A 12144-nucleotide genomic window follows, 5' to 3' on the forward strand; every position below is an offset into this window, starting at 1 on the left:
TATTTTGGCTCTACTGAAAATGTGAGGGTCAAAAGTATACATACAGCAATGTTAATATTTGCTTACATGTCCCTTGGCAAGTTTACCTGCAATACGGCACTTTTGGTAGCCATCCACAAGCTTCTGCTGGAATTTTTGACCACTCCTCTTGACAAAATTGGTGCAGTTCAGCTAAATGTGTTGGTTTTCTGACATGGACTTGTTTCTTCAGCATTGTCCACACGTTTAAGTCAGGACTTTGGGAAGGCCATTTTAAAACCTTCATTCTAGCCTGGTTTAGCCATTCCTTTACCACTTTTGAGGTGTGTTTGGGGTCATTGTCCTGTTGGAACACCCAACTGCGCCCAAGACCCAACCTCCGGGCTGATGATTTTAGCTTGTCCCGAAGAATTTGGAGGTAATCCTCCTTTTTCATTGTCCCATTTACTCTCTGTAAAGCACCAGTTCCATTGGCAGCAAAACAGGCCCAGAGCATAATACTACCACCACCATGCTTGATGGTAGGAATGGTGTTCTTGGGATTAAAGTCCTCACCTTTTCTCCTCCAAACATTTCCAAACATATTGCTGGGTATTGTGGCCAAACAGCTCCATTTTTGTTTCATCTGTCATCACATGGACAAAGATAAGACCTTCTGGAGTTGTATTATTTTCTCAAAACTAGTATTCATCTACTTGTTAATTAGACGTAGACAAACTTTATTGATCCACAAGGGAAATTGTTCCACACAGTAGCTCAGTTACAAAGGATGGAAAGGGTAAGGATATTTAATTGATTTTTTATATTTATTTTATTTTTATTTGATTTAGCTGATTATTGTCTGATGTAACATCACATTCTTGAAATGTAATAAGCACTTATTCTTCTCTTGTATTGATACTTCACATTAGTTTTGGGCGATACCACAGATTTGGGTATCAATCCAATACCAAGTAGTTACAGGGGCAACATTGGTCATATCGTTACTGATACTCATAATTTAAAAAAATCACTATATAATCAGACAAATACACAGGATGGCGGTCTAACAATAGCTATTAAATAGAGATGTCCGATAATATCGGCCTGCCGATATTATCGGCCGATATATGCGTTAAAATGTAATATCGGAAATTATCGGTATCGTTTTTTTTATTATCTGTATCGTTTTTATTTTTTTTATTTTTTATTTTTTTAAATTAAATTAAATCAACATAAAAAACACAAGATACACTTACAATTAGTGCACCAACCCAAAAAACCTCCCTCCCCCATTTACACTCATTCACACAAAAGGGTTGTTTCTTTCTGTTATTAATATTGTGGTTCCTACATTATATATCAATATATATCAATACAGTCTGCAAGGGATACAGTCTGTAAGCACACATGATTGTGCGTGCTGCTGCTCCACTAATAGTACTAACATTTAACAGTTAATTTTACAAATTTTCATTCATTACTAGTTTCTATGTAACTGTTTTTATATTGTTTTACTTTCTTTTTTATTCAAGAAAATGTTTTTAATTTATTTATCTTATTTTACTATTTTTTTTAAAAAGTACCTTATCTTCACCACACCTGGTTTTCCAAATTAGGCATAATAATGTGTTAATTCCACGACTGCATATATCGGTTGATATCGGTATCGGTTGATATCGGTATCGGTAATTAAAGAGTTGGACAATATCGGAATATCGGATATCGGCAAAAAGCCATTATCGGACATCCCTAGTATTAAATATTCATATTACATATATATATGTATATATTTAAGGCAACACTTGCCTTGACCTTTAAAAAGTTACAATTTGAGGCCTGTAAGTAAAGCGCTGTGAATACTTTCCAATTGCACTGTATTTGTCGCCATGGAAGCAGAGATTCCTCGCCAAGAAGTGGATTTGCTCTAAAGTCACTATTCAGAACGCTACATTGCTTTGAAGACGAGTCTGTTTGCTCGTCACTGTCAAATTTGTGGAGCCGCCTAGAATGTGTCATCAACATGTGTTATCACAATGTAACGATAGTGTTAAAAGCCGAAGTTATATCACTTATATCGTCCATAGCAGTGTTTTTCAACATTTTTTGAGCCGAGGCACATTTGTTTGCGTTGAATAAATGCGGATGCACACCATCAGCAGAAATAATTAAAAAAAGGAAACTCAGTTGACAGTAAAAAGTCGTCGTCGCAATTGTTGGAAATGACTTTAAAGCATAACCAAGCATGCATCACTATAGCTCTTGTCTCAAAGTAGGTGTACTGTCACCACCTGTCACATCACACCCTGACTTATTTGTACTTTTTTGCTGTTTTCCTGTGTGTAGTGTTTTAGTTCTTGTCTTGCGCTCCTATTTTGGTGGCTTTTTCTCTTTTTTTTGGTATTTTCCTGTAGCAGTTTCATGTCTTCCTTTGAACGATATTTCCCGCATCTACTTTGTTTTGGCAATCAAGAATATTTAAGTTGTTTTCATCCTTCTTTGTGGGGACATTGTTGATTGTCATGTCATGTTCGGATGTACTTTGTGGACGCCGTCTTTGCTCCACAGTAAGTCTTTGCTGTCGTCCAGCATTCTGTTTTTGTTGCCAGTTCAGTTTCAGTTTCGTTCTGCATAGCCTTCCCTAAACTTCAATGCCTTTTCTTAGGGCCACTCACCTTTTGTTTATTTTTGGTTTAAGCATTAGACACCTTTTTACCTGCACTCTGCCTCCCGCTGTTTCCCACATCTACAAAGCAATTGATATACATATTATATGTATTCAATTGTATACATATTACATTATGTACAAGGTTTCTCATAGTCATTCACATTGACGTCCCACTGGGGGTGAGTTTTCCTTGCCCGTATGTGGGCTCTGTACCGAGGATGTCGTTGTGGCTTGTACAGCCCTTTGAGACACTTGTGATTTAGGGCTATATAAATAAACATTGATTGATTGATTGATTGATATGGAACTGATATGGAAGAGTATTACACGGTTACTCTGCCGAGCTCTAGACAGCACCGCCACTCAACTACAACACATCATTTACAGACTATAATTACTTGTTTGCAAAAAATATTTTTAACCCAAATAGGTGAAATTAGGTAATCTCCCACAGCACACAGACTGTATCTCATGGCACATAGGGGTTGAAAAACACTGGTCTATAGTGAGCAACCCTAGCCTGGGTTATGTTGTTCTACGAATTGAATGATCCATGCCACGCATAATAACGCCAAAGAAACTAGGATTGTGTTTAATGGTGGTCTTATGTTCTTTTGTTGGTTTTGTTTCGTTCTCTCGAAACTGCTTTTCATGACCTACTTTCAATTGTTTCCACTCGTGTGTGTTCGTGGAATGCATTTAGGATTCTTGTTAATGAAATGTTAGGATTTGAAAATCCACAAATTGCCAACAAAAAGTGATTGTTCCCGCTGTCAACATAGAAACGGACAAACACGGAGGTGTTGCAATATAGCGCACGTGATGGTGTGTGGGTGCCGGAATTTGTGAACAGAGTTTTTATATATTTTTTATTAATGCATACATGTTAAAAGTGCAATTTTAATGTTAATGATGTGCATTTATTTGAAAAAGTAATCCAGGTAAAGGCAAGAATTTTTATTTTTATTTTAACTATTTACCCTAAAATACACTTTGAGGCTATAAAGTGTATTTTGTCCGATTATTTGATTATTCGAACAAGTTTGTGGCACCCTGAGCTCTCTACTTCAGAGGTTATAGTACAAGTTTGTGGCACCCTGAGCTCTCTACTTCAGAGGTTATAGTACAAGTTTGTGGCACTCTAAGCTCTCTACTTCAGAGGTTATAGTACAAGTTTGTGGCACTCTGATCTCTCTACTTCAGAGGTTATAGTACAAGTTTGTGGCACCCTGATCTCTCTACTTCAGAGGTTATAGTACAAGTTTGTGGCACCCTGAGCTCTCTACTTCAGAGGTTATAGTACAAGTTTGTGGCACCCTGAGCTCTCTACTTCAGAGGTTATAGTACAAGTTTGTGGCACCCTGAGCTCTCTACTTCAGAGGTTATAGTACAAGTTTGTGGCACCCTGAGCTCTCTACTTCAGAGGTTATAGTACAAGTTTGTGGAACCCTGAGCTCTCTACTTCAGAGGTTATAGTACAAGTTTGTGGCACCCTGAGCCCTCTACTTCAGAGGTTATAGTACAAGTTTGTGGCACTCTGAGCCCTCTACTTCAGAGGTTATAGTACAAGTTTGTGGCACTCTGAGCCCTCTACTTCAGAGGTTATAGTACAAGTTTGTGGCACCCCGAGCTCTCTACTTCAGAGGTTATAGTACAAGTTTGTGGCACCATGAGCCCTCTACTTCAGAGGTTATAGTACAAGTTTGTGGCACTCTGAGCCCTCTACTTCAGAGGTTATAGTACAAGTTTGTGGCACTCTAAGCTCTCTACTTCAGAGGTTATAGTACAAGTTTGTGGCACTCTAAGCTCTCTACTTCAGAGGTTATAGTACAAGTTTGTGGCACTCTGAGCTCTCTACTTCAGAGGTTATAGTACAAGTTTGTGGCACTCTGAGCTCTCTACTTCAGAGGTTATAGTACAAGTTTGTGGCACTCTGAGCCCTCTACTTCAGAGGTTATAGTACAAGTTTGTGGCACTCTAAGCTCTCTACTTCAGAGGTTATAGTACAAGTTTGTGGCACTCTAAGCTCTCTACTTCAGAGGTTATAGTACAAGTTTGTGGCACTCTAAGCTCTCTACTTCAGAGATTATAGTACAAGTTTGTGGCACTCTGAGCTCTCTACTTCAGAGATTATAGTAAAAGTTTGTGGCACCCTGAGCCCTCTACTTCAGAGGTTATAGTACAAGTTTGTGGCACCATGAGCCCTCTACTTCAGAGGTTATAGTACAAGTTTGTGGCGCCCTGAGCCCCCTACTTCAGAGGTTATAGTACAAGTTTGTGGCACTCTAAGCTCTCTACTTCAGAGATTATAGTACAAGTTTGTGGCACTCTGAGCCCTCTACTTCAGAGGTTATAGTACAAGTTTGTGGCACTCTGAGCTCTCTACTTCAGAGGTTATAGTACAAGTTTGTGGCACTCTGAGCCCTCTACTTTAGAGGTTATAGTACAAGTTTGTGGCACTCTGAGCCCTCTACTTCAGAGGTTATAGTACAAGTTTGTGGCACCCTGAGCTCTCTACTTCAGAGGTTATAGTACAAGTTTGTGGCACCCTGAGCTCTCTACTTCAGAGGTTATAGTACAAGTTTGTGGCACTCTGAGCCCTCTACTTCAGAGGTTATAGTACACGTTTGTGGCACTCTGAGCCCTCTACTTCAGAGGTAATAGTACCATTACGCCTTCACTACTTCACTACTGAATACTTTCTAATATGCTTCTGCCTTGGAGATTTGGTATCTGTAAGTACCGTAAAATCCGGACTGAAAGCCACTACTTTTTTCCTACACTTAGAACCCTGCGGCTTACGAAAACGGTGCGGCTAAGTTATGGATTTTTTTCCGCTGACGGCCACAATGCACGTGGCAAGCAAATACACTGAAAAGGTGTGCTATTGTTTGTGCTACGGTGCCGTTTTTGGAAAAGTTTTCTCACTGCAGGTGCTGAGAACACTTCCATTTAGTGTTTTCAACCGGAAGTAGTTCGTCTTTTAGCCGTCCGTAGCGCGCCTGCTCTAAAAGATTCTTCATTCATCACTCTAAGCATTGTTTGTAAATTTATAATATACCTAAAACTGTTTATACTTACTAAACCGTTCCAGGTGTGATGTCTGTAGGAGTGTTTTTAGCATATTTGTACAGGCTATGGCAATGTACTGTAATCAAGCAAGCGCCGTTAGCATTGACTAGTATGCTATCATGTTTACGGGTGTCTTTGTTAGTATTATTAACTTACAACGGAATTATTTTTATATTGTTTCAGTTTCGTAAATTCCTCAGTAAACTCACCAAGACGTCATCAAGGAGTTATTGAGTCTGTTTAGCTGATTGGAGAGTTAGCTTCTGCAGCTAGTGTGGCTACATGACGATGACTTCTGTTTTATTTTTGATCAGCCGTTTTACTGCCGTGTTACATGCACCGTTTGGAAACAATTAAGGTATGTAAATAAACATTTACAGAATCTTTCTGTGTAAACAACTCATATTGCTACGTGTGTGTGTGTGTGTGTGTGTGTGTGTGTGTGTGTGTGTATATACAGTTGTGCTCATAAGTTTACATACCCTGGGAGAATTTATGATTTCTTGGCCATTCTTCAGAGAATATGAATGATAACACAAAAAACTTTCTTCCACTCATGCTTAATGGTTGTGTGAAGCTATTTATTGGCAAACAACTGTGTTTACTCTTTTTAAATCAAAATGACAAAAGAAAGTACCCAAATGACCCTGATCAAAAGTTTACATACCCCAGTGACTTTGATCTGATAACATGCACAAAAGTTGACACAAACCGGTTTGAATGGCTAATCAAGGTTCCAATCCTCACCTGTGACATGTTTGTTTGTAATGAATGTGTGTGTATAAAAAGGTCAGTGAGTTTCTGGGCTTCTGACAGACCATTGCATCTTTCATCCAGTGCTGCACACATGTTTCTGGATTCTGAGTCATGGGGAAGGCAAAATAATTGTCAAAGGATCTGCGAGAAAAGCTAATTGAACTGCATAAAACAGGAAAGGGGTATAAAAAGCTATCCAAGGAATTGAGGATGCCAATCAGCAGTGTTCAAACGCTGATTAAGAAGTGGAAAATGAGGGATTCAGGTAGACCGGCAAAGATTTCAGCCACAACTGCCAGGAAAATTGTTCGAGATGCAAAGAAAAATCCACAAATAACTTCAGCTGAAATACAGGACTCTCTGAAAAATTGTGGTGTGGCTGTTTCAAGATGCACAATAAGGAAGAAAAATGGGCTGCATGGTCGAGTCGCCAAAAGAAAGCCATTTCTGCACAAATGTCACAAAGTATCCCGCTTACATTACGCCAAACAGCACAGAGACGAGCCTCAAAACTTCTGGAACAAAGGCATTTGGAGTGATGAGACCAAAATTGAACTTATTGGCCACGCACAGTTCAATCAATCAATCAATGTTTATTTATATAGCCCTAAATCACAAGTGTCTCAAAGGGCTGTACAAGCCACAACGACATCCTCGGTACAGAGCCCACATACGGGCAAGGAAAAACTCACCCCAGTGGGACGTCGGTGAATGACTATGAGAAACCTTGGAGAGGACCGCATATGTGGGTAACCCCCCCCCCTCTAGGGGAGACCGAAAGCAACGGATGTCGAGTGGGTCTGACATAACATTGTGAAAGTCCAGTCCACAGTGGATCCAACACATCAGCGGGAGTCCAGTCCACAGCGGGGCCAACAGGAAACCATCCCGAGCGGAGACGGGTCAGCAGCGCAGAGATGTCCCCAACCGATGCACAGGCTAGTGGTCCACCCGGGGTCCCGGCTCTGGACAGCCAGCACTTCATCCATGGCCACCGGACCTATGCAACTCCCCCTCGCAAGGGACAGGGGAGAAGAGGAGAGAAGAAAAGAAACGGCAGATCAACTGGTCTAAAAAAGGGGGGGTCTATTTAAAGGCTAGATTATACAAATGAGTTTTAAGATGGGACTTAAATGCTTCTACTGAGGTAGCATCTCTAACTGTTACCGGGAGGGCATTCCAGAGTACTGGAGCCCGAATAGAAAACGCTCTATAGCCCGCAGACTTTTTTTTGGCTCTGGGAATCACTAATAAGCCGGAGTTCTTTGAACGCAGATTTCTTGTCGGGACATATGGTACAATACAATCGGCGAGATAGGCTGGAGCTAAACCGTGTAATATTTTATACGTAAGTAGTAAAACCTTAAAGTCGCATCTTAAGTGCACAGGAAGCCAGTGCAAGTGAGCCAGTATAGGCGTAATATGATCAAACTTTCTTGTTTTTGTCAAAAGCCTTGCAGCCGCATTTTGTACCAACTGTAATCTTTTAATGCTAGACATAGGGAGGCCCGAAAATAATACGTTACAGTAATCGAGACGAGACGTAACGAACGCATGAATAATGATCTCAGCGTCGCTAGTGGACAAGATGGAACGAATTTTAGCGATATTACGGAGATGAAAGAAGGCCGTTTTAGTAACACTCTTAATGTGTGACTCAAACGAGAGAGTTGGGTCGAAGATAATACCCAGATTCTTTACCGAGTCTCCTTGTTTAATTGGGTGTTCCAACAGGACAATGACCCCAAACACACGTCTAAAGTGGTAAAGGAATGGCTAAATCAGGCTAGAATTGAAGGCCTACTGAAATGAATTTTTTTTTATTTAAACGGAGATAGCAGATCCATTCTATGTGTCATACTTGATCATTTCGCGATATTGCCATATTTTTGCTGAAAGGATTTAGTAGAGAACATCGACGATAAAGGTCACAACTTTTGGTCGCTGATAAAAAAAAGCCTGGCCTGTACCGAAAGTAGCGTGACGTTACCGGAGGAAGGACTCCTCACATTTTCCCATTGTTTACACCAGCAGCGGGAGAGATTCGGACCGAGAAAGCGACGATTACCCCATTAATTTGAGCGAGGATGAAAGATTCGTGGATGAGGAACGTGAGAGTGAAGGACTAGACTGCAGTGCAGGACGCATCTTTTTTCGCTCTGACCGTAACTCAGGTACAAGCTGGCTCATTGGATTCCACACTCTCTCCTTTTTCTATTGTGGATCACGGATTTGTATTTTAAACCACCTGGGATACTATATCCTCTTGAAAATGAGAGTCGAGAACGCGAAATGGACATTCACAGTGACTTTTATCTCCACGACAATACATCAGCGAAACACTTTAGCTACGGAGCTAACATGAAAGCATCATGCTTAACTGCAGATAGAAACAAAATAAATAAACCCCTGACTGGAAGGATAGACAGAAAATCAACAATACTATTAAACCATGGACATGTAAATACACGGTTAATAATTTCCAGCTTGGGGAAACTTAACAATGCTGTTGCTAACGACGCCATTGAAGCTAACTTAGCAACGGGACCTCACAGAGCTATGCTAAAAACATTAGCTATCCACCTACGCCAGCCAGCCCTCTTCTGCTCATCAACACCCGTGCTCACCTGCGTTCCAGCGATCGACGGAGTGACGAAGGACTTCACCCGATCATCTGTGCGGTCTGCGGCTAGCGTCGGATAGCGCGTCTGCTATCCAAGTCAAAGTCCTCCTGGTTGTGTTGCTGCAGCCAGCCGCTAATACACCGATCCCACCTACAACTTTCTTCTTTGCAGTCTCCATTGTCTCCAAACAAATTGCAAAAGATTCACCAACACAGATGTCCAGAATACTGTGGAGTTTTGCGATGAAAACAGAGCTTTTTGTATTGGATTCAATGGCGTCCGAATACTTCCGTTTCAACCATTGACGTCACACGCATACGTCATCATACATAGACGTTTTCAACCGGACGTTTCGCGGGAAATTTAAAATGTCACTTTATAAGTTAACCCGGCCATATTGGCATGTGTTGCAATGTTAAGATTTCATCATTGATATATAAACTATCAGACTGCGTGGTCGCTAGTAGTGGCTTTCAGTAGGCCTTTAAAGTATTACATGGATTAAATTCTTTTAGATGTGAATAAACTTCTCAATCAATCAATCAATCAAATGTATGTAAACTTTTGATCGTGACTGTATATATACCTGGCCAGTTTAGGGGTCATGTGCCTGACCTAAATTCACCCAACACCTGACGTCCTCCCAGACCCTGATGCAACTAGTGTATCTCTGGGAAAATCCCAGAACAACTCGGCTGTTCTCCTTGTCGGTTAACCTTTGACACACAGCCATGTTGTTTATACCTATTAACATTATTTATGCCATGCCTTAAACCAGCATTTTCCCATCAAGCTTTGTAATGGATGGGTGTAATTTAGATTTTTATTTTAAATGGTGAATGGACGTTTTTTTTAATATATCCACGAAGTTCAGTGACCATGTCTGTTTACATTTTGTGTTGGTTGGATTTTTTTGTAAGATTTTTTTTGCACCATGACTAGGGAAGGTTGTTTGCATTCAGTCATATAAATAGATGCTCCACGTTGCTGACATAAAATGTCTTTGACCAGGAAAAACTCATGATGTCCGCTAGATTGTGTCAATAATAGTAGCATTTAAAATGTTATACTTTTAAAATGAATATAAGATTCCTTATACTTAAACTCATAACGTCTCGCGGGACAATTTGAAGACGCCGGCGGGCCGCATTTGGCCCGCGGGCCGTACTTTGGACACCCCTGCCTTAAACAGTTGAAAATGTTAGGGAAAAAAAAAAAAGTCATTTCGGGGTGTTTTTATCAATTTATTCGACAAAACAATTACGTCACAATTGTCCATTATATGGATGTCACGGTATGAACATTTCTTATCATGGTTATTGTGACCAAAATTATCACGGTTATTATTATTATTATTATCGCAGTAATTTTAAATATGCTGAAAATTTTGCATTAATGATGTTTTTTCGGTAATTAAAAATTTAAACGGTGTTACTAACCTTCTGGAATATTACCACGGTCTATAATTATACCGTTATCGTTACATCCCTTGTCCATTAACAAGTAAAAAGTCAAGGGCGGTCACGGCATGTTGTTGCCGTGGATACTGGTCATTTTTTAGGGCATTACGGCAAATGAGGAGGACGGTCGCGGCAAATGCTGCGGTTGCCGTGGTGAAATTCGAGCCCTGACTATACACATCCATTCATACATTATATTACTTTTATTTACTTTCACATACTCATTTAAGGTGTGGTGACTTTTGTTTTATTTTGTAGTAGTAGCGACTTCCTTTGGTTTTTACTTTATCATCGCACTGCTCATGCAAGTGACGCCGGGGCCACATTGGGGCCCACATGCACGTTTATACTTAAGTCTTTGGGCGAGCTGCGTCACTCGTGTGCGCCGGCAGTCGCCGACTGAAGTGGATATTTGCATTTTAAAAATGATGTAGAGGCAGAATAGATTTGCTCCCTTTGGCTGCTTTGCTAGCCACCCAGAACCAGCTGATTATTACAAGTTAGATGCAAAAAAACAACAACTTTTGTCTTGTTGTCTCTCATCAGGATTGTGAATGATAGACACAATAATAATATATTTTATTTGTAAAAAAAGCACTTTACATTCAGCAAACAACCTCAAAGTGCTACAGTGTAATAAAAAGATGATAAAAATAAATAAAAATAAAAACTAGAACAGCCTAATAGCTGGAACTAGTATGCATATATCTAAAAAAAAAAGTTTTTTTTTTAAAAAGAAGGGTTTTTAAGCCTTTTTCTAAAAGCATCCACAGTCTGTGGTGCCCTCAGGTGGTCAGGGAGAGCGTTCCACAGACTGGGAGCGGCGGACAATTCCAAATAAAATGAAGTTCCCCTTTCAGGGAAGATCTGCAATCTCATGTCTTGGTAGTGTTGCGTCGACCAGTTCTTCCTCCAAGGGAATCTAAGTTACTGGTCAATCCCAAGTTCTTTTGATGACATATATGCTGAGTAAGAAGGACCATCAAGACAGAATAGGAATATTTTCAAGTTTTACTAAAGCTTTAGAAGATCAGCTTAACCAATACATTCATATCGGCTTCTCTATTTGATCTGACATTCAAACGGAAAAGCCAACTCCTTGCACACGACCCCCCCGCCCCCCTAAAAAAACAGTTTTACTGTTTTTTCCATTTACCGTAAAATGTCGTAAAAAATGAAAAAAACACTATACAGTAACATTTTTTAATTTTTTTAATGAAATCCGGAGGCAAATTCATACATTATTCACTGTTACAAGCGGCCCTCTGAAGGCAGCCATAACTGCCATGTGGCCCTCCTCCAACCTCTGAGGACAAAGCTCCGAACAATGGGAGACCGGGCTTTCTGCTCCGCCACTCCCAGGCTGTGGAGCGCTCTCCCTGACCACCTGAGGGCACCACAGACTGTGGATGCTTTTAAAAAAGGCTTAAAAACCCTTCTTTTTAAACAAGCCTTTTTTTTTTAGATATATGCATACTAGTTCTAGCTATTAGGCTGTTCTAGTTTTTATTTTCATTTATTTTTTATTATCTTTTTATTATCTTTTTTAATACACTGTAGCTCTTTGAGGTTGTTTGCTCAATGTAAAGTGCTTTCTACAAATAAA

General features: G+C 40.1%; 2 protein-coding genes across 5 annotated transcripts in view; one reads left to right on the top strand and one right to left on the bottom strand.

Moving 5' to 3' along the window:
* LOC133651782 (protein shisa-8) overlaps positions 1-12144 on the bottom strand; it is a 648746-nt gene that overhangs the window by 401428 nt on the left and 235174 nt on the right. The window lies entirely within an intron of this gene.
* Positions 1-12144, top strand: part of LOC133651780 (cdc42-interacting protein 4 homolog) — a 99466-nt gene that overhangs the window by 23400 nt on the left and 63922 nt on the right. The gene's annotated exons all lie outside the window — the stretch shown is intronic.

The sequence above is a fragment of the Entelurus aequoreus genome, linkage group LG06, assembly GCF_033978785.1.
Source record: "Entelurus aequoreus isolate RoL-2023_Sb linkage group LG06, RoL_Eaeq_v1.1, whole genome shotgun sequence".
NCBI lineage: Eukaryota > Metazoa > Chordata > Actinopteri > Syngnathiformes > Syngnathidae > Entelurus > Entelurus aequoreus.